At 38.5% G+C, this 25,834-nt stretch overlaps 1 long non-coding RNA gene across 2 annotated transcripts; it reads left to right on the top strand.

The window, feature by feature from the left end:
* The first annotated feature begins 224 nt into the window (after window positions 1-224).
* Window positions 225-3,553, top strand: LOC107011523. Of its 2 annotated transcripts, XR_001455903.2 has the most exons (5): window positions 225-1,008; window positions 1,097-1,200; window positions 1,475-1,552; window positions 2,699-2,758; window positions 3,294-3,553. It is a non-coding gene; the product is annotated as an uncharacterized LOC107011523 (long non-coding RNA). The 2 variants fall into 2 exon arrangements; XR_001455902.2 differs by lacking the exon at window positions 3,294-3,553 and having other exon boundaries at window positions 226-1,008; window positions 2,699-2,982.
* The last annotated feature ends 22,281 nt before the right edge of the window (window positions 3,554-25,834 follow it).

Here is a 25,834-nt window from a genome sequence, read left to right as displayed (position 1 = left end):
TGATACAAGATGGCTCAGCTAATTGCAAATATTGGTGTTTATTTGTGTATGTAAGTATAGATAGAGTGACTTGTAGATATCATATGCAAGAACTAATTAAAAAATGCATAGAGACTTTAATGATATTATTGATGGATCGGAAAAACAAGGAGGAAGAAGTTGTAATGACCCTTCTTGTCATTTTTAGTGTTTTATCTTCTGTGCATCGTTTAGAGTGTTCCTATAGCGATTCCAAGTCATTTATGACTTGCTGGGACTGACAGATCGGTCACCTGGTCATTCGTTTTGTTATTGTGTGAGCTTTAGTATTTTTGAAGCTTATGAACCTTGAACGATCATTTTCGATCAAAAGTTCAAGAAGATGACATCAGAATCCAATTCTGACGATTCCATCAGTTCCGGAAGGGTCATTTTAGTCCAGTAGCATTGTCGACATGACTCCCAAAGTTTTCAGTGTGAGTTGGTGGGATTAGGCGTTTTAACTTTAAGTTTAAAGGCTAAGTTTGACTTTAGTCAACATTCTGAGTAAACGCGCTCGGATGAGAATTCCGTCAGCGCGGTTAGCTCCGGAATGTCGAGTTTGGTCTAGTTTGACCCTTCTTTCGGGTTTTGAGGTTTTTGATATTTTTCCGAGCCCTTTTGTGGTTTTTGACTTAAAATGGCCAATGGAAGTGGGACCCACATTTTATCGAGATGACCTCTGATGAAAATTTCGACTGCGCCTTTGAGTCCGGAATGTCGACTTTGGTAGGGTAGCATATCTATTTTATTTTTATCAGGTTCCGAACGGATTCCGAGCACCCGTCGGAGACTTTAAAGAAAGTAGGCAAAGCTGAATCTGGTGCAGCCCCTATAAAAACCCCAACTTTCAGCTTTATGTTTTACTTTGGAACTTGATATCTTGAGCGATACAACTCCGAATTGGGCGATTCAAAAGGCTAAGTTGTGAGATTTTTCGAGGGCAACACATTGGTGAGCTTGGAATCTGATTTGGGGACACGATTTGAGGTAAATTTTGGGTTTTAAATGCTGTCATAGCTCATTTTCGAGCACAAGTTTTGGGAAATTTCAGAAGGTGATTTCTTGGCCATTTTAGGTCCGAATCAAGTGATTCAAGAGCCTATATTGTGGGGTTTTTCGTGAGGATCGTCGTGGTGTGATTGGTTTTGGCTGTTGGAGCTTCATTTTTGGTAAAATCTGGTAAGTAGCTGCTGCCATTGTTGCTGATTTTTAGCTTAGGATTTGGTTTTTTTTTGTTGCATGTTAATGTTGGGACCGTCTTGAGTCCTGAATTGTGCTCCATTCTGCTATACAAGTTTCGAGAGTTATTTAGGACTTTTATTTGGGGTTAATTCGGGATTTCTCAACGCGGATCCCATTTTTTCCATTTTGACCGTGAAATTGACCCGTCTCCGTTTCTTGCAATTTTAGTGTTTAAATGACTGTAATAACGTTGTGACTCTATTTCTGATAGTGTATCAACGTTTCGAGGCCTTTTAGAAAGTAAAAGATCCGGGGAGTGAATTTTGGAGCGCGCGTGATCTGCGTTCAGGTAGGCTATGGTTTCTCTTCTTAGACTGAACTCGAACATGTGAATGCATGTTGATTAGTTGGAATTTGGGTTGGGTAGTTATTGGATCATGCATAGGTGTTAAAAATTATATTTTCGGCCTTGTTCTGAGAATTATCGGGTAACTGTGAGCATGTTTATATTGACCTTCTTTGCTATATGAATTACTTGTATGTTTGAATACTGGTTGTCAGAAGTATGTTGAGCCTTAGTTTAGGTTTGACTAGGGTTTTCCTTAGAAATGCATGATTCAAAGTCGGTAGGACTTAGTTTAGCCCCGACGTCGCTCGGCCGGCTTAAATCCTTGTAGACTGATGTAGCAGACTTGAGTCTGATAGTTTGGTATTTAGCTAGACGATGAGCTTGCTCTAGCGATAGTTACTCTTATTTCTTAGATGTTACGGCTTCTCGAGTTACGTCAGTGACAATGAATTCCGCTCCGTGATTCAAAGTTGAGTTTCTATTCGACTGTAAGGTCTTACATTGATTAGCTAAGTCTGGATGGTGTTCCATGGGTTTATATGATTATGGATAGATAAAGACTCTTTCAGCATGCTATATCGACATCTTTGTCGGGTATCCGGATTTAAGGTCCGGCCTCGACCATCCACATACTTATGTAGAGCATCCGGTTAGAGGTCCGGCCTCAAGTATGTAGAGCATCCGGTTAGAGGTCCGGCCTCAGTTACTTATATTTTGCAATTGGCTACTTGTGTAATTCTGGTGAGTGTCCGGTTCAAGGCCCGACCTCCGTACCGTCAGATTCTACTTTTTGGTTCGGTGTTCTTTGGCCTCGAGTTCTATTCTCCTTAAGTTATAGTTATTTTGTGTACGCGTCGGACTTATGGGGGTCCGTTCGGGTTTTTATTTAAACTTGTGCACGAGTGTACCTTCTGGGCTTATGGTGGGTCCAGTTAGGTGTAGTTAGCTTATTTATATTAATTTAGTTAGATCTTTATACACTCGTGTGCATTATTGTGTTACTTAGCCTTCCGTTCTTGACCTCTAGTTTTGTGATTTCGTCTTTTCATAGTGCTTTACTTTTCTAGTTCAGTCGGCCTATGATGCCTACTGGGTACCTGTTATTTGGTACTCATGCTACACTCTGCATCTATTTTCGTGATGCAGGTCCGAGCACCAGTAGTCAGCGTTGATCGAGTTTGGAGAATTTCTGGTCTGGAGACAGGGGTGAGCACACAGGGTTTTGTACTATTTCAGTCTCCATCTGTTTATATAAAGACTTGTCTTTTACTTTTCGAGACAGTCTAGTTTCGGTGGTCCACTGTTGGGACTTGTACTCGTTTTGTTGGTAGCTCTGTATTAGTGACTTCCAGGTTCTGGGAGGGATCCTTTATTGCATTTATGTTTTGGTTTGCTTATGTTGTTATAGTAATTTTTCTTAGTCTTGTTTAGTTTCTACCCTCACACCCATTATGTGTGGTTCTGGGTTGTGGTTTGGCTTACCTACTGATGGGTTATAGTAGGTGCCTTCATGGCTCGAGAAATTGGGTCGTGACAAGTTGGTATCAGAGCCCTAGGTTCAACGGTCTCACTTTTACAGAGCTAACGTCTAGTAGAGTCCTGCGGATCGGTGCGGAGACGTCCGTAACTTATCTCCAGGAGGCTACAGGATGTATTTAGGAAAATATCCATTTTGTTTCAAATTCGTGCCGCGTGTGTCTTGTTTGTTTCTTAAAATCTCAGTTGTTTCACTCTATTACAGGATGGCTCGCACGCGAGGCGGTGCGTTCGGGGGAGATGCACCCGGAGCCTCAGCTTGGGGTAGACGTCGACCACGAGGTCGAGGTAGGGCTGCAGCACCGGCCCGGGTTATGGAGGAGGAGCCTCATGCAGCGCATGTACCGCCACAGCCACTGGGGCCGGGGCCTGCCCAGCCACCACCCGCACCAGTTGCTGATCTTCATTCCCTCTTGACTCGGATATTAGCAGCTATTGGGGATATGCGACAGGCACCAGCACCAGCAGTACCAGCACCAGCGCTGCAAGGTCAGCCGCCACCAGTTAATGTGGACGCCCCACAAGACTTAGAGGTTAGAGAGATGCCACTGCGGGATCAGAAGATGCTTGGGGTATTTCAGAGGTTGGCACCGCCTATATTCTCAGGGGCGATTGGAGAGGACGCTCACGAGTTCCTGCTCACTTGCCAGGAGCAGTTACAGTCATTAGGCCTTTTGGAGTCGAGAGGAGCTGACTTCACCGCTCATCAGTTCCGTGGGCCAGCCAGGCAGTGGTGGCGCGCGTATCGAGAGTCTAGGCCAGTTGGATCTCCTCCTATATCTTGGAGCGAGTTCTCAGAGGCTTTCTTGGCCCGGTTCATGCCACGGAGCGTCAGAGACAGGCTTCGTGATCAGTTCTCTAGATTGGAGCAGGGATCTATGACCGTTTCCGAGTATGAGGCGAGGTTCCATGAGTTGTCTCGCCATGCTACTATGATCCTGCCCACAGAGGGAGAGAGAGTTCGTTGTTTTGTACGTGGGTTGCGATACCGTTTGAGGGTTGACACAGAGCATATGGTTTCAGCTGGCCGTTCTTTTCTTGATGTGGTCGATCATGCCCGATCCATGGAGCATATTCATCGTGAGGCCCAAGGGGGCAGCGATAAGAGGGCACGCTACCAGGGCAGCTATAGCGAGTCGCAGACTAGGGGGAGGGACTCATATGATAGGCCACGTCAGAGGTTCCAGCAGGGTCAGACCAGTCGCCCTGTTCAGGCGGCATTACCTGTTTCTGAGGGAGGCCAATATCAGCAGAGTAGTCCTAGTACAGGCCAGAATTCGAGGGCATCAGATTCTGTTCCTTCATGCCGCGGTCGGGTTACTACAGGGCGTTCAACTTCGGGGTGTTATGAGTGTGGTGCTCTTGACCATTGGTCTAGAGAATGCCCCCGGCGAGGTCGGGGGGCGATTGTACCAGCTCCACCTACTTCAAAACCAGTTTCAGCCGTGTCTTCTTCGGCTAGAGGAGGTGGTCAGATTCAGCACAGTCGAGAGAGTCGACAGGGTACCAGTGGTGGAGCTCGGGGAGGCAGGTCAGGTGGTAGACCGGGTGCACCAGGTAGAGGTGCTCAAGGCCATTTCTACGCTGCCCCGACAAGGGCGGCGGCTGAGGCATCTGACGATGTCATCTCAGGTACGCTCTTCTTGTGCCATCAGCCTGCTACAGTATTATTTGATCCAGGGTCCACATTCTCGTATGTATCTATTTATTTTGCTCCCCGATTGGGTATGAGGTCCGAGTCTTTGGCAGAGCCGATTCATGTTTCGACCCCGATAGGTGAGTTCTTAGTAGTGGATCAAGTATTGCGATCTTGCTTAGTGACTATCCAGGGTTATGATACTAGAGCTGATCTTATTATGCTAGATATGATTGATTTTGATGTGATTTTGGGCATGGACTGGTTATCCCCATATCATGTGGTCTTGGATTGCTATGCCAAGACTGTTACCTTATCCATGCCTGGTGTTCCCCCGGTATTGTGGCAGGCTACTTATAGTCACACACCGACGGGGATAATCTCTTTTATTCGAGCTAGGCGATTGGTTGCTTCTGGGTGTTTAGCGTATTTGGCCCACATCAGAGATGTGAGTAGGGAGGGGCCTTCAGTTGACTCAGTTCCTGTGGTTAGAGAGTATGCAGATGTGTTCCCTACAGATCTACCTGGCCTACCCCCAGAGCGTGACATTGATTTTGCAATAGATTTGGAGCCTGGCACTCGTCCTATTTCTATTCCGCCTTATCGGATGGCTCCTGCAGAGCTCAGAGAGCTCAGTGTTCAGTTAGAGGACCTCTTAGAAAAGGGGTTCATTCGTCCGAGTGTGTCGCCTTGGGGTGCTCCTGTTCTGTTTGTGAAAAAGAAGGATGGGACTTTGAGGATGTGCATTGACTACAGGCAGCTGAACAAGGTGACGGTGAAGAACCGTTACCCTATGCCTCGTATAGATGATTTGTTTGATCAGCTTCAGGGTGCCGTCGTATTTTCTAAGATTGATTTGAGGTCCGGGTACCATCAGCTGAGGATTAGAGCAGCAGACATCCCTAAGACTGCATTTAGGACTCGTTACGGCCATTATGAGTTCCTTGTGATGTCTTTTGGGTTGACTAATGCCCCAGCCGCCTTTATGGACTTGATGACACGTGTGTTCAGGCCATACCTTGATTCATTTGTTATCATCTTCATTGATGACATATTGGTATACTCGCGGAGCCGGAGTGAGCATGAGCAGCATTTGAGGATAGTGCTCCAGACTTTGAGAGATCAGCAGCTTTATGCCAAGTTCTCAAAGTGCGAGTTTTGGCTTGCATCTGTAGCATTCTTGGGGCACGTGGTGTCCAAGGAGGGTATTAGGGTAGATCCGACGAAGATTGAAGCTATTCGTGATTGGGACAGACCCACTTCTGTTACTGAGGTTCGTAGCTTTGTCGGGTTAGCGAGTTACTACAGGCGTTTTGTTGAGGGCTTTTCTACTATTGCAGCTCCTTTGACTCGGTTGACTCGCCAGGATATTCCCTTTGTGTGGTCGGAGGAGTGTGAGATGAGCTTCCTGAAGCTCAAGGAGTTGCTTACTAGCGCTCCTATATTGACTCTTCCGATTGAGGGCGAGGGTTTCACGATTTATTGTGATGCGTCTGGTGTTGGTGTGGGTTGTGTATTGATGCAGCAGGGCCGGGTTATTGCGTATGCGTCGAGGCAGCTTAAGGTCCATGAGCGCAACTACCCCACCCATGACTTGGAGTTGGCAGCGGTAGTTTTCGCGCTTAAGATTTGGAGGCACTACTTGTATGGAGTTCGATGTGAGATCTATACTGACCACAAGAGTCTTCAGTACATCATGAGCCAGAGGGACCTTAATTCGAGGCAGCGTCGTTGGATTGAGCTCCTGAAGGATTATGATCTCTCCATTCTCTATCATCCGGGCAAGGCGAACGTGGTAGCAGACGCCTTGAGCCGAAAGGCGGTGAGTATGGGTAGTTTAGCCTTCTTATCTGCAGGTGAAAGACCCTTGGCTTTGGACATTCAGTTTTTAGCCAATAGCATGGTTCGATTAGATATATCAGATTCTAGACGCGTCTTGGCTTATATGGGAGTTCAGTCTTCTTTGTATGATAGGATCCGTGGTTGTCAATTTGAGGATAAGGCCCTGGGGTCCCTTAGAGATCGAGTGTTAGCGGGTAATGGTGATCAGGCTACCTTAGATCCTGATGGAGTGTTGAGATTCGCTGGTCGCATTTGTGTCCCGAGAGTTGGAGATTTGATACAGTTGATACTTTCGGAGGCTCATGAGTCTAGATATTCTATCCATCCGGGTACAGCGAAAATGTATCGTGATTTGAGACAACATTACTGGTGGAGTGGCATGAGACGAGATATTGCTGACTTTGTTTCTCGTTGCTTGTGCTGCCAGCAGGTAAAGGCTGAGCATTTGAGGCCTGGTGGGGAATTTCAGGGATTACCCATTCCGGAGTGGAAGTGGGATCGCATTACTATGGATTTTGTGGCTGGTCTACCGAGGACTTCTAGAGGATTTAATAGTATTTGGGTCATCGTTGATCGATTGACCAAGTCAGCACATTTCCTTCCCGTTCAATCTTCATTTAGTGCCGAGAGGTTGGCTCGTATCTACATTCGGGAGGTGGTTCGACTTCATGGGGTGCCAGTTTCTATTATATCAGATCGGGGTTCTCAGTTCACGTCTAGCTTTTGGAGGACCTTTCAGGATGAGTTGGGCACCCGGGTTGACCTGAGCACAGCTTTCCACCCGCAGACTGATGGTCAGTCAGAGCGCACTATTCAGGTCCTTGAGGACATGCTACGGGCTTGTGTTTTGGAGTTTGGTGGTCAATGGGACCAGTTCTTGCCTTTGGCGGAATTTGCATATAACAACAGCTACCATTCTAGCATTCAGATGGCCCCGTTTGAGGCCTTGTATGGTAGGCGTTGTCGCACTCCAGTGGGCTGGTTCGAGTCTACAGAGCCTAGGCCGCGAGGTACAGATTTGATTCAGGAGGCTTTGGAGCAGGTGAGAGTGATTCAGGATAGACTCAGGACAGCTCAGAGTAGGCACCAGAGTTATGCGAATCGGAGGCGTCGACCTTTGAGATTCTCTGTTGGTGATCGGGTATTTCTCCGTGTGTCGCCCATGAAGGGTGTGATGAGATTTGGGAGACGGGGTAAGCTTAGCCCCAGGTATATTGGGCCTTTTGAGATACTTCGGACAGTTGGGGAGGTTGCTTATGAGTTGGCCCTACCTCCAGCATTTTCAGCCATCCATCCAGTTTTCCATGTCTCGATGCTACGCCGATATATTCCTGATGAGTCCCATGTGCTCCAGTATGATGCAATTGAGTTGGATGATCATTTGACATTTGTAGAAGAGCCAGTTGCCATCCTAGCCAGAGATGTGAGGAAATTGCGCTCGAGAGCCATTCCTATTGTTAAGGTCCGTTGGAGGCATCGTTCAGTCGAGGAGGCTACCTGGGAGACCGAGCAGGAGATGCGAGAGCAGTATCCCGTCTTGTTTGAGCCTTCAGGTACTTCTTGAACCTTACTTTCGCGGACGAAAGTTCTTTTTAGTAGTGGATATTGTAATGACCCTTATTGTCATTTTTAGTGTTTTATCTTCTGTACATCGTTTAGAGCGTTCCTACAGCGATTCTAAGTCATTTATGACTTGCTGGGACTGACAGATCGGTCACCTGGTCATTCGTTTTGTTATTGTGTGAGCTTTAGTATTTTTGAAGCTTATGAACCTTGAACGATCATTTTCGATCAAAAGTTCAAGAAGATGACATCAGAATCCAATTCTGACGATTCCATCAGTTCCGGAAGGGTCATTTTAGTCCAGTAGCATTGTCGACATGACTCCCAAAGTTTTCAGTGTGAGTTGGTGGGATTAGGCGTTTTAACTTTAAGTTTAAAGGCTAAGTTTGACTTTAGTCAACATTCTGAGTAAACGCGCTCGGATGAGAATTCCGTCAGCGCGGTTAGCTCCGGAATGTCGAGTTTGGTCTAGTTTGACCCTTCTTTCGGGTTTTGAGGTTTTTGATATTTTTCCGAGCCCTTTTGTGGTTTTTGACTTAAAATGGCCAATGGAAGTGGGACCCACATTTTATCGAGATGACCTCTGATGAAAATTTCGACTGCGCCTTTGAGTCCGGAATGTCGACTTTGGTAGGGTAGCATATCTATTTTATTTTTATCAGGTTCCGAACGGATTCCGAGCACCCGTCGGAGACTTTAAAGAAAGTAGGCAAAGCTGAATCTGGTGCAGCCCCTATAAAAACCCCAACTTTCAGCTTTATGTTTTACTTTGGAACTTGATATCTTGAGCGATACAACTCCGAATTGGGCGATTCAAAAGGCTAAGTTGTGAGATTTTTCGAGGGCAACACATTGGTGAGCTTGGAATCTGATTTGGGGACACGATTTGAGGTAAATTTTGGGTTTTAAATGCTGTCATAGCTCATTTTCGAGCACAAGTTTTGGGAAATTTCAGAAGGTGATTTCTTGGCCATTTTAGGTCCGAATCAAGTGATTCAAGAGCCTATATTGTGGGGTTTTTCGTGAGGATCGTCGTGGTGTGATTGGTTTTGGCTGTTGGAGCTTCATTTTTGGTAAAATCTGGTAAGTAGCTGCTGCCATTGTTGCTGATTTTTAGCTTAGGATTTGGGTTTTTTTTGTTGCATGTTAATGTTGGGACCGTCTTGAGTCCTGAATTGTGCTCCATTCTGCTATACAAGTTTCGAGAGTTATTTAGGACTTTTATTTGGGGTTAATTCGGGATTTCTCAACGCGGATCCCATTTTTTCCATTTTGACCGTGAAATTGACCCGTCTCCGTTTCTTGCAATTTTAGTGTTTAAATGACTGTAATAACGTTGTGACTCTATTTCTGATAGTGTATCAACGTTTCGAGGCCTTTTAGAAAGTAAAAGATCCGGGGAGTGAATTTTGGAGCGCGCGTGATCTGCGTTCAGGTAGGCTATGGTTTCTCTTCTTAGACTGAACTCGAACATGTGAATGCATGTTGATTAGTTGGAATTTGGGTTGGGTAGTTATTGGATCATGCATAGGTGTTAAAAATTATATTTTCGGCCTTGTTCTGAGAATTATCGGGTAACTGTGAGCATGTTTATATTGACCTTCTTTGCTATATGAATTACTTGTATGTTTGAATACTGGTTGTCAGAAGTATGTTGAGCCTTAGTTTAGGTTTGACTAGGGTTTTCCTTAGAAATGCATGATTCAAAGTCGGTAGGACTTAGTTTAGCCCCGACGTCGCTCGGCCGGCTTAAATCCTTGTAGACTGATGTAGCAGACTTGAGTCTGATAGTTTGGTATTTAGCTAGACGATGAGCTTGCTCTAGCGATAGTTACTCTTATTTCTTCGATGTTACGGCTTCTCGAGTTACGTCAGTGACAATGAATTCCGCTCCGTGGTTCAAAGTTGAGTTTCTATTCGACTTTAAGGTCTTACATTGATTAGCTAAGTCTGGATGGTGTTCCATGGGTTTATATGATTATGGATAGATAAAGACTCTTTCAGCAGCTATATCGACATCTTTGTCGGGTATCCGGATTTAAGGTCCGGCCTCGACCATCCACATACTTATGTAGAGCATCCGGTTAGAGGTCCGGCCTCAGTTACTTATATTTTGCAATTGGCTACTTGTGTAATTCTGGTGAGCGTCCGGTTCAAGGCCCGACCTCCGTACCGTCAGATTCTACTTTTTTGTTCGGTGTTCTTTGGCCTCGAGTTTTATTCTCCTTAAGTTATAGTTATTTTGTGTACTCGTATGGGGGTCCGTTCGGGTTTTTATTTAAACTTGTGCACGAGTGTACCTTCTGGGCTTATGGTGGGTCCAGTTAGGTGTAGTTAGTTTATTTATATTAATTTAGTTAGATCTTTATACACTCGTGTGCATTATTGTGTTACTTAGCCTTCTGTTCTTGACCTCTAGTTTTGTGATTCCGTCTTTTCATAGTGCTTTACTTTTCTAGTTCAGTCGGCCTATGATGCCTACTGGGTACCTGTTATTTGGTACTCATGCTACGCTCTGCATCTATTTTCGTGATGCAGGTCCGAGCACCAGTAGTCAGCGTTGATCGAGTTTGGAGCGTTTCTAGTCTGGAGACAGGGGTGAGCACACAGCGTTTTGTATTATTTCAGTCTCCATCTGTTTATATAAAGACTTGTCTTTTACTTTTCGAGACAGTCTAGTTTCGGTGGTCCACTGTTGGGACTTGTACTCGTTTTGTTGGTATCTCTGTATTAGTGACTTCCAGGTTCTTGGAGGGATCCTTTATTGTATTTATGTTTTGGTTTGCTTATGTTGTTATAGTAATTTTTCTTAGTCTTGTTTAGTTTCTACCCTCACACCCATTATGTGTGGTTCTGGGTTGTGGTTTGGCTTACCTACTGATGGGTTATAGTAGGTGCCTTCATGGCTCGAGAAATTGGGTCGTGACAGAAGTAGAGATACTTGGACCTTTAGAGACTTAAAGAATTTCATATGGAACTTAGGTGCAATTGACTTAGGTTATAAAGGAAAACCTTGGACACGGTAGTGTTATATGGAAAATGAGGGTATAATCCAGGAAAGGCTAGATTTTGTCTTAGTCTCTCGTAATTGGAAAATTAAATTCGAGAATGCGAATGTGCAACATATTGAAACTGAGGCATAAGATCATTCTTATTGATGTTGTCTTCTGATGTGGAACCAATTAGGAAGAAAAAACGATTTTACTTTGATAGAAGGTGGATTGAGAGTGAAGGAGTTCAGAATATTATTTCAAAAGCTTGGTCGTATGATTGTAATGGCTTTGAGAAATCTCAAGTTAGCTTTAAACTCATACATAGTCGTAGAACTTTGGAGAGAATTATTGGCATGAAGGGGAATATTACAGCCCTTACGAACAACACTAGTAATTTTGACTGGGTAAATTAAGGTTATTGAAAAGAGAATTAAGCAAAGCCTATAACGATGAAGAGAACTTTTGGAAACAGAAGTCTATAGATTTATGGTTTCTGGATAAAAATACTTCAATACTTTCACATGGCAACAACCAGACAGACATCTGATGGGAGGTGGCTGGTAGACCAAACTGATATAATCCAAGAAGTTGGGCAATATTATAACAGTTTGCTCTCTACATCTAACCCGACAGACTTGGACTGTATTTTGAATCATGTTAAAGTGATTGTTAGTGACTCTATAAATCAGAATTTAATTAAGGAAGATGATGCTGAGGAAATAAAAAATGCGGTGTTTGTGATGCATCCTCTTGAAGCACCAAGTCGAGAGCCTATGACAAAGTAAATAAAAATGTGGTTTTTAAAAAACAAACGCGGATGTAGACAAAAATATGTAGCTATGAAGTTGGTGCACAGTCTGCAACAGAGATAGAACTGGCAAACGCGACGAAAACCTCAGCCAATGACATTGCTTTAAGGATTGTGACTATTTCACATAAAGATAACATCCAATTGTAACAATCTTAGTTTTTTCAACTTGAAAAACATCTCAAGAACACTTGCAAAGGGTGACAAATCTAAAGTGAAGAAATATTTCAAAGAGCAACACAAAACGGAAAGAGCTGGGAGCTTAGTTGTCTTAGGAATATGTTCCTAAACATATAAAGGAGTCAGTTTGCTTTGGTATGTAAATTCTAAGTTAGTTAAGTTCAACTAACTTAGTGGCAACCTTGTGTGTTGCTTAGTAAATTCTAGGTCATCAGTTGTGTGGTCATTTAGTGGGCAACCTGCGAGTTCCTTAGGGAATTTTAAGTTGTCTAGTGATGATAGCTTAGTGGGAGGAGTCATATCTGCATAGGCTCTTCAAACAATAGAGTTATTGCTTGGTTGTGAGACTTATAACTTCCTCTCACGCTTTTGTAATCGGTTTCACCTTTTCTTGTGAAGATTAGTGAAAATGGTTGAAAATCATGTGTTGTTATAGGTCCTGGTTTTACTCCCTTGAGAAAGGAGGTTTCTACGTAAATTGCTTGTGTTGTTATTCTGCCTTTACTTACAGTTTGTTTTTACTTTGAGTGAGTCATGGTACATGGTCCATTGACTATTAGTGGACGAACGTATTCTAACAGTCAGGTTACTACATCGCAACGGATTTGATTGGTAAGACATTGAAAAACTCGAAAACTCAAGTGAGTTGTCACTCTTTTCCAAACTGCTTTGTGGACTTCTTGTGGAAGTTGGGAGTTAAAGATAAGCTTAAACACCTTTTGAGGAAATATTACCCGTATTATGCATAATTATTTTATCTTATAGTAAGTTACTGTATTAGTTACTGCCTTTTAGTATCTGTAGAAGACTCCTCCTATTGTAGGAGTTTATTGTTGTTGTATATTTGTAGAAGAGTCCTCCAACGGTTTAGAATTTTATGTAGCAATTAGCTTCCTTAAGTTTAGCTATATGTTGTTGTTATTGGTTGTATTTAACGCTTCGATGCTGAAATAATAAAATCATCTTTCGACTATTTCTATCTATCTATCTAATTTTATATGGTATCAAAACCTCTAGCCTCTTACGAGTCAGATCCATTATATTTTTTTGGTTCCAACTATGACTGAATCTCAAGGAACAACCCCTCCTGTTATTATTACCACAGGTGATGCTACTGCCACCAACAACAGTGCTTCGGCTGCTTCACATATAATTCACGTGGTACAATTCAATACCGCGTCTCAGTTACCTACCAAACTACAAGGTAACCACAACTTCTCAACTTGGAAAGCACAACTTGTGATGCTACTCAATGTCCATCAACTAATGGGACATCTTGACGGATCAAACCCAGCACCACCAATGATTGTTACGCAAGATAACCGTACTATTCCAGAACCCATATACCAAATCTGGTTCTCTCAAGACCAACTCATCCAAGAGGCAATGATGGCATCTGTCGATCACACCATTGCACCAACTGTTTCCACAACTCCATCTTCTAAGACAGCGTGGGAACTTCTTCACATGGCTTACGCAAATAAGAGCCACACTTGCATTTTTAGCTTGTGCGACCAACTGCAAAATATTAAGAAAGCCACTAAATTGGGTTACGGAATACTTACAAGAGGTTCGATCTGTTTCTGATGCTCTCAAAGTTGTTGGTTCACCAGTACAAGATGACGAACTTATTGTAAAGAATTCTAAGCGGCTTGGGCCCCGAGTGCCGGGAGACTTCTGCTTCGATAAGGGCACGTGACTCTTCCTTGTGTTTTGAAGAATTGTTTCACAAGCTCACAGATCATGAGATTTTCCTCAAGCACCAAGACCTGGAGAACTCATCTTCCAATATCACAGCTGCAGTAGCACAGAGGACAAACATGACAGCACAGTCTAACAGGAACAATCGTCGCTTTAACAATTAACAATGGAACCGATCTCTCGACAGTCCAACTTCAACAATCAACAATTGAACCAATTTGCGTCTCGACTGCTCAACTCCAACAATTAGCAAAATATGAGATCAAGTTTGAGACAATTGGTTCGATGCCAATTGTGCCAAAAATTTGGTCACACTGCAGATGTATGCCGTTGTGAATCGCACAATCATTTTGAATCTAAGGCCAACTTTGCCTCTAATTTGCAGTCAACAGACAACTTTTGGGTTCTCGATTCCGGTGCGACTCATCATGTCACGGCTGAACCTCATAATATTGAAGAGTATACATGCAATGAGGGAATATCTATGGGTGACGGTAAAACCATTCCTATTACTCATACTAGTTTAACTCAAATACAAGCACCGAATTAATTCTGCTTTTAGGCTTTCTAACACGCTATGTTCTCCATCGATTAAAGAAACCTTATTTGTGTAGCCAAGCTTTGTCAAGACAATCTCACATCTGTTGAATTTTTTCCTTTTACTTTTCTTGTGAAGGACCTGCATACTCAGAAGTCGCTGGTACAAGACCGGAATAAGAATGGACTCTATGAATGGACCGCATCCATCAATCTCGCCTCCACAAAGGTTCATTTTAAGCTATGGCATAGTTGCTTGGGTCATCCTCATTCAACGATTTTAAAACTTTGTTTTGAAAAAAAATGCTTTACCTGTTGCTACGACAGAGAAATTTATATCTTGTAATGCTTGTTCTTCTAATAAAGCACATCGTTTGCCATTTCAACGACTCACTTTCTCCAGTAATGTACCTCTTCAGGTCATTTATAGCCATTTATGGGGACCATCCCCCATTTTATCACTAGACAAAAAGTTATATTACTGTATCTTTGTTGATCAATACACCTAGTATACTTGGTTGTATACACTTAAAAATAAAAGTGAAGTCGCCTCTTTGTTCCAAACCTTTCATCCTTTAGTAGATAATTTTTTCAAACCAAAAATTAAATCTCTTTATACTGATCGAGGAGGTGAATACAAAAGTGTTCAGTCCTATCTTCGACAAAAGGACATTGAAGATTCAGTTTCACCTCCATAAATGCCACAACGTGTTGCCATAGCTGAACGTCATCATCGTCATATTGTTGAGACAGCCAAGACACTTCTCCATGAGGCATCCCTACCACCAGACCTATGGTCTTTTTCATGCCATCATGTTGTTTATCTCATTAATAGGCTACCCACTCCCATCTTACATAACGCTTCACCCTTCCAACAATTATTTGGTAAACCACCTAACTATGCCAATTTAAAATTTTTGGTTGTCTCTTTTATCCATGGCTTAAACCCTATACCAAAAATAAGTTGGAGGCTCAGTCCACCCCTTGTGTGTATTTAGGTGTTTCACCAAGCCATCATGCATACCTTTGCTTTGACGCAATGCAGTAAAAAATATTTTTATGTCGTGATGTTTTCTTTTATGAAATTTTTTTCCTTTTAAAACGATGTTTCTACAGATAAGGAAAAACTTTTCTCAATTGACCTGGGAAGACGTTAACTCCAAGGAGTAAACTCTGAAGTCGGTTCCCATTCAAACTCCCTCTCATGATATACAACCACCTATACCATTGTCCTTGGAATCCAGGTCATTCTAAACTTTCTTCTACTTCTTCACAACACAATGCTTTCCTGCAGGGCCAATTGACTGAAGAGGTTATTATGTCTCAGCCTCAAGGATTTGTTAACTCACAATTCCCTTTCCATGTTTGCAGATAAAAAAAAGCCATTTATGGACTTAAATAAGCACCACGGGCTTGGTATACTGCACTACATGATCATCTACAAAAAAAGGGATTTATTATGTCAATCTGACACCTCTTTGTTTATTTTGAAGAATCTGGTTGCTACTGTCTATGTGCTCGTCTATGTTGACGACATTTCGATCAGGGGAAGTCATCTTGACTTAATTAGACATGTTATTGATTCCTTGGGTTCACGTTTTTTTTTGAAGGATCTAGGGTAGTTAAAAAAGTGTCACGTGGTCTTCGTCTCACTCAATCAGAATACATTCTTGATATTTATTCTGAACTAGATATGAAAGATTGTAAAGGAGTCCTGACACCAATGTGCTCTGGTTAACTGCCTCAGGCAGCTGATGATTGTAAAGGCTCTGGTAAATACATTCACACGGCCTGCCATTTCTTATGCTGTCAACAAACTAACACAGTTTATGCATGATCCTACTGATGAATGGAGGAAGGCGGTTAAAAGGATACTATGGTCTCTCAAAGCCACGACAACATCAGGTCTTCATATTCTTCACAACTCAGACTACAATTTTTCCATTTACGCTGATGTTGATTGGGCGGGAGACCCGAATGATAGAATATCCACATCGGGCTACGTTCTTTTCATTGGGCGCAATCCTGTGAGTTGGTCGTCTAAAAAACAACAGGTTGTTGCTCGATCATCTACTAAAGAAAAATACAAATAAGTTCAAATGCTCTTGCTGAACTCACATGGGTGCGCAACTTGCTCAATGAATTGTGTATCACCATTCAAAATATCCCCACAATCTTTTGTGACAATGTTGGTGTCACTTATCTCTGTCAGGATCCAGTGTTCCATAGCCGTATTAAACATATTGTTGTGGACTATTGCTATGTTAGGAACAAAGTTCAAGCACATAGAGTACTTGTCAAACACACTCATGCTTGTGATCAACTTGCTAATACATTTGCCAATCCATTACCAGCACCAGCCTTTGCAACGTGGCATTCCAACTTACGTGTTGTTGACCCACACTTAACTTGAGGGGCTGTGTTTAGCATAATTATTTTATCTTATACTCCCTCCGTCCGGAATGGTTTGTCATGTTGCGCTTATAGAAATACAATTTGACTAATTTTCAAAGGTAAATTAAACCACATTAATTTGATATTTAAAAAAAAGGATATTCTAAAACTATATGAAAAGTACTATAAATTATAATTTTTTTCATATTAATATGATGAAAAAATTCATCTTAAAATGTTATTCAATGTTTTTATAGTTTACCTCTAATAATAGAAATCATGACAAACAATACCGGACGGAGGGAGTAATAAGTTACTGATATAGTTACTGCCTTTTAGTTTTTATAGAAGACTCCCCCTATTTTAGGAGTTTATTGTTGTTGTATATTTGTAGAATAGTCCTCCAACGGCTTAGGAGTTTATGAACCTATTAGCTTCCTTAAGTTTAGCTATAGTTGTTATTATTGTTCTATTTAACGCTTCGATGCTGAAGGAATAAAATCATCTTTCGACTACTTCTGTCAATCTGATTTTATAACCCGTCCACAGTAATTTAGGAAAAAGACTTACACAATGTAGATGAGACTTGTTAGATTTGTGTTCTTGGACCTGAAGATATAGGAATGTCCTTGATCTCAACTTGTGTGGAGGCAATGTCCTATAAATTTGCCTGATATAGGAAATATTACTCATTTTTCTATGACTTGTTCTTAAATACCAAATCTTTTCCTGAATCTATTGACTTGTTAAACCTGATCTCTAACATTATTTGGCAAATAATTGGTTGTTATTGATTAGGAAAGGTTAGAACCAAGAGATATTGTTTCTGAAACTTATGCAATAATAAAAGGAGTTTTGTTTCTGAGAAAATAAAAGCACTAACCCTTTTGAAGGCGGATTAGATAGGGATTAAAAAAAGACTTTTAACAAAAAAATGATATCTCAAAAGTCTAAATTGAGTAATTTTATTGATACAAAACAAAATCCAATGACTTTACTATATATATTCCTAAAGTTGAGTGGTCTTTAAAAAAATATTATTTCTCTGAGAGACAAATATTTGAAAGTTAACTATTTTAAGTATTAAATCGACTTTCTAGGTTTATGGATTCAGTCAGCTAAACTCCATCAAACTCCTCAATCAATATCAACAAGATCTTCATTCGACATATGATTTGATAACTTGAGGAAAAATTACATTTGATTCTATCAAAATGAGTTGGATTGGTTAAGAACACCATGATTTACTATAAGTGGATACTAGTCCATAAAATTGTTTTTGACATATTTAAATATTTTGGGAGTTAATTATGTTTATCTAGATTACTTCAGATAAATTTTGACTGTCATCTTAAAACTGCACTTGTCGGTGTATACGTAGACTCTACCTAATAGGGTTGAGTCGATTCGTGCAACACTACGCGGAGATGACTTGAACATGAGCAAGTAGGTTCTATGATATTTGTCACAAAGTTGATCACCTATTTGGTCTTGGATATTGTGTTGGTATTACTATATTACTCTACAATGAAGATACAAAAAATTTGAATACCTTTAGATGATTCTTATGATTCAATTCAATTGAAATGGAATTTAATGATTTTTGATTGGAATTGAAAGTATATAAGGTTGAGTTGGAACAAATTTACGCTAGATCCTCCGCATCTCAAATGTAAAACAAATTATTATGTGACATTTAATGCATTTTGTTACGTCAAATAATGCTTGCATTGACTTACTAACAAAGTCGGTTGACACTTTGTTGTTTTTCTTTGTGGTATTCATCCTCGTAAGGCTCTAAGAATCACATCCACCGCTATCCCTGTGAGTCGAGCCTCCTTTTCAGTCGGTCTTAGTTAGTTCCATCTCTTTGTAGGGTTATACCATTAAAAGTCGAGACTTTTAATACACCAGAGTCAGTAACAGTTATTTGAGTATTGTGATGGTCTACTCGTGGCAATTGATGATTGGACAAGGCTAAGGTTACTCTTTTCCTGAGATATATGTCGAGGCACCACTTTTATTATGTGTTAGCTAGTATATGTTGTTCTTTTTTCTTTTTGTCAGAAATTGTTCCAAGAGTTTATATTTAAATTCAATTATTATATAGAGGTTTCCTAGACCGATAGTTGTGTTGAGTTGTAATAATAAAAATGTACATGACATACCTGAAAAAACACATTTATTTTTCTTATGAAATTATTTTTGTATAATTCTAAATTTGAGAATACTTGATGATTAATTTGAAAATGTATAAAATTTTGAAATAGTTTTCGCGGTTGGTTCCAGTGCGCGGTCTATGTGTGGATTTGATTCGCTCATGTAGTTGAATGCCAGTCACTTGGATTTAGGACTACTCTTTCAACCAATAGAGAATACAAGCTCAAATAATTCTTTCAAAGGCCATTGCCTCTTTCCTTGTATGTTTCAAATTATATCAAAATCCTTTTATTTTTTTTTAGTATTGAAATCCTTATTTTCCCTTTTCCATATTTTTCTAGATTCCATCAATTCATTCATAACAGAGGATCCAATCCAACTCAAACTAACAAAAAGAAAAGAAAATTCATGTGTATGCAGACCAGAAACTGATATATAACTTCAAATGGATAAAAATAAACAATTTTGTGCATACCTGAAAAAAATCCGGTCCAGTAGCCCATGTAACTTCTTCAAAGTCATGATAAAAATTCAACTTTTTATCAGTTAAAGCAAATCTGAAACAGAAACAGAAACAGAAATAGAGATCGGAACCCTAGAAGCCGTGAAGAAATCAAGAATGAAAACGCTGTGCCGTTGCGGCCTGCGGGAGGGAGGGAGGGAGTGAGTAAATTGTAGTTTTTGTTTTTGTATTCTGTCCGTAGCAGGAAAAATCCCTACATGACTTTTTACTTTTTCATTACGTCATGTCTTTGTATTTTTTTCATTTAGGGTTAATTAGACCAAAATATCCCTATACTACTACTTAGTTACGGATACATCCATTAATCAATTATATTGATGTTATTATTTTCATGCGGTTTAATTTTATTTCTCATTTATTCTTAAAATTGATTTTTATTTTTACTTTATTACTTTTGACATATAAAAAAAAAAGATAATATTTTATTTTCATGTTTGACCATCAACATTAAATAGATATTTTTCAAGACATCGTTTAATAGGGAATAGTGTGGTAAAATATCTATATCAATAATTATTTTTTAATGGGTGTGCTAAGTCAAATCGTGGCAAGTAGAAGTGAACAGAGAGAGTAAAAGACAAACTAAAAGTAATTATAAACATTAAGATTGATTTATTTTTATGAAATTTTAAAAAGAATGATAAATTCTTTTCATAATTGAGTAAGATAAGAGAAGACATTTTTTGAAATCTTTATCATTCAAAACTTGTTAATTGAAAATTAAAATAAATATTCAATAAGATATAATCAATTATTAGTAGTAACTTGATAGTATTCTCCAAAACTAATCGAGTTACACATAATTTCTCTGAACGCCACGATTACAAATTAAAAGGAAATGAAAAGTATGTGTTTGGCTATTGAGGGGTAAACCTTTTTGAGAAGAAAAATAGCAGTTTCCATTTTTTTGATACGGTAATAAATTTTATGAAAATCTCATGTAGACAAGAAAAGGCTTAGAGCAGTTTCCATTTTTTTGATACGGTAATAAATTTTATGAAAATCTCATGTAGAAAAGAAAAGGCTCTACCATCTCTTTCCTCTCTGGTTTTTGAACAGAGATTCATTACAGGCCAGAAAAGTATCTCTCAACTTCTAGTTTACTAGACCATTTGTTGTTGCGTTTGTATCAGTAAGTAGAGGTGAATATAGGATTTCAAGAAAACGGGTGCACCATGCTTTAAAGATAAGATAAAAAAAATTATAACAATAACTAAGAAGCAATACATAAGAATTACATTACCACAAAAAATATCATCAGTTTNTATGTATATATATATATATATATATATATATTTCTCATAAAACCTCTTTTACTTTAACAAACTTAAGATGATTTTTTTTATGTAGATAAAAAGAAATTTTTATTTTTAAATACGTAAAAAGGATTTTATAAAATTCCCTTAAACTATGCGAAAAATAAAAATGTCATCCACTTGTAGTTTGTTCAAAAATGTCCTTGTGTCAATACTTTGATCCATAAATTCTCTTATTTATATTTAATGGGTCAAAAATACTCATTTTTCAAATAAAATATATTATTAATTTTTTTATACATTATTTTCCTAATAATATCTTTTAAATTAGGAAATAGTTATCTTACTTCTGTTAAGATAAAAATAAAAAATGAAAATATTTCTTATGATGAATATATATTTCGAATGGACATTTTTGAAACAAAGTATTGAAGGTAAGGACATGTTTAAGTCAAATTATAAACGGAGAACAACTTTGTACCTTTCACATCGTGTAGAGACATTCTTAATCCTTACTCCTTTAAATACATAGTGTACTATATATCATAAAATACAAACACCAAATATTTAAGCTAAATAAAATGAAAAAAAAAATATTTTTAAGAATAAATAATAAAGAGTCTGTTTGGATGGGAGCTCTTAAGCTTGCCAACATAAAAAATTTATATCATGCATATTATTTTGCTAACCTAAAAAATTCTATTTGTATTCAAACCAAACGATTCCTTCATTTAATTCATCTTCCCATGCATCAATGATCAAAGTCCAGTTGCCTACCATAAATGAACTACATTTTAAACAACATTTCGCTTCACTACCTTATTTGTCCTTTGGACCCTTCGCCTGCCCACCACAAGTCGAAGCAAGCTCCCTATGTTGAAAAGTTTTTGGAAGAATGCACAGAGGAATTTACCATGAAAAATAAGTGGTCTAAGAAGATGCCCATCACAACTCCCAACAAATACAAATGGTTCACAAAACAGTATTCATAGTTAAAACCTTTAATATAAGATTAACTTGGACATTGTTTGTGATCTCAAATGACCAATTGTGATAACTTATTCATCATGCTACTAATGTCATAATGATTAAAATCAATTCATAAATAAGAAAATATAGTGCTAAAACTTTGGAATGTAAAGAAAGATTAAACATAATTGTAGGCTGATCATTCTACACTATGATTAATTAGCAAGAAAATATATAATAGAAAACTTGTTTGACAGAAATGTTCAACTAGATTGTCCACATCTAATTAAAAATCAAATAAACAACATAGAATTCTAGAAAATTTTGAGATTTGTATTCAAGAATTTCCATTCAGGAAGAAGACAGAGACATCCAATTAAAAGTTTCATGTAATAAATAGCTATAAAACAACTTTCATTATGTGTTATAGCATGAACCTTGAATAAAGGGGAGAATTGTACAAGTCTTATACTCCTATGCGTAACGAAGTTATTCTCCTTTTGTTTTTCACCATGCTCATTTTTTCTTATGCGTTCTTACTCCTCCTTTTCATCTCAACTTGGAATTTGATGTAAGGCAAGTTCCTAACTTGTAGTAGTGAGTAATGACTTTTCTTATCAAGTTGAATTTGTTCTGATGCTAATTAAGAAATTAAATTTGGTCTGATGCTAATTAAGAAATTCTAGTAGTACATATGTACACCACCATTGTAGCTAAGGCAACTTCATTAATATGTCTAATGAAATAATCCTTCAATGAGAACAGAGTTTGTAATATTAGTTCACAAATTTTCATAAAATCAAACCATGAAAGAGATTTCATAATAAATAGAAAATTGTAGTACCTGGTGCACTACTGGTCCTTCAACATCAACATTGCCAAGGAAAACCACATATGCAATATCGGCAATGTAAAAATTGTATCAAAGAGAAGCTTTGGTTTATCATTTCACCGGATTGTCACAATAGAGTAGTCTTTATCTTACCAATTAAGGACACTCATATTAGGCCTCTCTTTTTCATTCAATCCTTCACCAACCGCATGTTCATAATCATGGTATGCAAACATTAGTTGGTGATTGTCTTCTCTCGATATATGAGAGACCCTTGGAATTCCTTAATTTATCGCTACCTCTAAGTATATTTCATAATAGTTGCTTCATCATAGACTGTTTTTTTCGGATCATTAATTGTACCTCCCATTTCCTCACCTAGCTATTGTTGGGCGTTATGAGAGCACAGATTAGCATTAACCACATTGCATTTGAGATTCGTGAGGACACTACTCACCTGAGACAATAACCCCGGTCTATCACTCGAGCTATTGACTCAGGCACAATCATTAGTTTTTTTTAGATATTTTCTTGGTATGCTATAAAAAGGAGTAAGACTATTCCAAATACGATAACTTGGACACATCGTCAAACACCTTGAATGTATACTCATACAAATTTAATTTTGTACATCATCCAGCTGAAGCAGACAAACCGAGAACATGTTGAGTTTTACCTTCAGCTTGTCCACTCTTGTGCTTTCTTTAAGTTGACATAATTACAACCCTTCTTTACGTCTAAATATTATAAATTCTTAATTCTGCGATTATAGGATAAAGGAATACCCACGATACATTATATCGTATTTGAAAACATTTCTAAATATGCAAAACGTAATTCCACAATACTGAAGATCATGATAAGTGTGCATTTTTTCATATACTTTTTGTTTATTTATTTGAACCTTGCAAGCTCGTCCTTTACTCTATTTTTTTTCACATAAAATGAAACTGTAGAAAATTTGTATTAAAGAAACTACCAACTTTTAGCTTTAGCAAGAGCCTAATAAAATAGAATAACATGTGTTTTGTAGTAAAAATATATATATATATGCTCACTTGTATTAGTTATCATATGCAAATGAATTTTTTTAAGAGCTCAGAATCATTAATCAGAGTGGCGCATGGCCTTTCTCGAGATCTCATCACATCCCCAATTAGTAAACACAAAAAAATTGTGTGTGAAAGTGAGAGAGAAGCAGTAGCTGAGATTTCATGCAAATGGATATTGGATTTCACCGATCAAGGAAAATAGAAAATCACTCATAAACTGACAGACCTCACTAATCATAACAACACTACATAGAGTCCTCGTAGCCTCTCATAATTCTCAACAATAATACAAAAAGATGAAGTATCAAATTCCAATATAATCAACTGATATCATGAGGTTAAAGCTAAAGTTGTTTCAGGTAATCTAATAGAGTGCACATATAAATTTACCTGTATATCTAGAACGTTGAGGCAACAGTAAAATTTGAATAACCAACATACCATCTTTGTTATTTCAGTCCATATAGTTCATATTGATGGTTCTCACTACCGAGTGCCTATATTGAATTCTTCAAAAGTAATGTATTTTTGAAGAATTCGACACGGATGTGTCAACGTAAGTGAAGATCCTTGCAACCTAGCCGAGAGAGACTATATCATTCATCTGAGAACCCAAACTTATTTGTATTTTTAAGTACTAAAAATTTAAAAATGAGGAAAATATCTTTTTCTATTGGACAACATAAGCACATTCAAGACAATGGTGAAAGTAGCAAATCTAAGTCACATTATATTTCAATCAATATTAATTCAAAAGTCAGGGGAAAGAACCAAATTGTAACGGAAGGTTGTTAAGAAGACTCGCCTTTTGTTGTTTTTGATGGAATGAATGGTTCGAGTTTCAGACCTGCGGTTGAAGATCCAAACACAACATCTTTTGCTTTCATTTCCTCCATGAGTAACAGCTTGGTCGAGTTCCTCTAGCAAATCTTGGATATCCCTCACCAGCATCATGTGACTCTTTACACTACTCTTTCCAACTCTAGAATCAATTACATGTTCCGACATGGCATCATTTCATTTCTTGAATCTTAACCATCCTTTAAAAATCTTTCTATATATCTTCACTTTGTCGTGTCTATCATATAGGTCCTACTAATATTTGGAGTTTTCTATTTATATGTATTTTGCATATTTAATATTTTATTATAACATACAATTTTATGGTAAGTCAATGCTCCAGAAAAACATGTGTAGGTCCTTTTTTTTTTTCAGTTCCTCCCATCCCTCAAAAGGATCATCTTCAGTAACATATCAAAATTCACATTAATTAGAAAAAGCAACAAAAAAATTTAGAGGTGTTTATCATGAAAAAAAGAGGGTAAAAACAATGAAATCCAAAATCGATTGTGAGAAGCCCTGCTAGAGACGAAAATAGCGAGAGGAATATCAAGGGAAAAACAATTTTGAAACATGCATGAGTAAATAAAACCCAATTAGAAACAAGAAATTACAAAATTCTACAATAAACTACTCAAAAAGCGGAAAATGCACAATAAAAGAAGCAGAAACAGAATACCCAACAGATTGTGACTATCAAAAACGTAAACTTGCCAAGGAAAAAAAAAGATAGAAGTGAGAAGAATAAGATGGGGAACGAACAACAATTATCAAGCATCTATGAGTATGAATCAAACCAAATTAGAAACATGCAAGAACAAAATACTACCAACATAAAAAAAAAACTAATAAATAACAATGAAGAACTTAATTTGAGATTGAATGATAAACTTTGAAGAGAAAAAACAAATGAAAAAAAAAAGTTAAAAAGGCTTACCAATTCCAGAACTCGGAAGAGAAAGTAATAGAAAATCAAACTATCAAAGAGAAGAGATGATTTCAGTTTATTACTAATGTATATAAAAGGACTATGGCTAGTAAAATTGGGCCAGACAGAGCAAAATATTAAAGCATTCACTGTACACTTTAGAATGCTTTTTGTACTACTATATGATTCCATGTTCTTCTGTCTCTTACTCCCTTATATTTAAGGGTAATGTAATCAATCTCATTATTGTTATTATTCGCTGGTACAATTTTCATTGGCTTGGAAGAATTTTATACACTTTGTTCTATCAAATGCTTCCATACCTTATTGATTCCCGTTCAATCAGATTAAATTCAAATTAACATGTTGAATTCATTATTGAATATCAACAGTACATAACTTGAATGTTTTAGTTTTTAAAGTGGGGGACGGCTATAGCCTATGCCATACTGCGATTGCAATAAAGAGAGCAAAACAATGATTTATCGGAATAGAAATATTGTCAAGGCTAACCAATGCTTCATAAAAATTC

This window comes from Solanum pennellii, chromosome 2 (assembly GCF_001406875.1).
Source record: "Solanum pennellii chromosome 2, SPENNV200".
NCBI classification, from domain to species: Eukaryota; Viridiplantae; Streptophyta; class Magnoliopsida; order Solanales; family Solanaceae; genus Solanum; species Solanum pennellii.
This window is presented reverse-complemented; position numbering and strand designations above follow the sequence as displayed.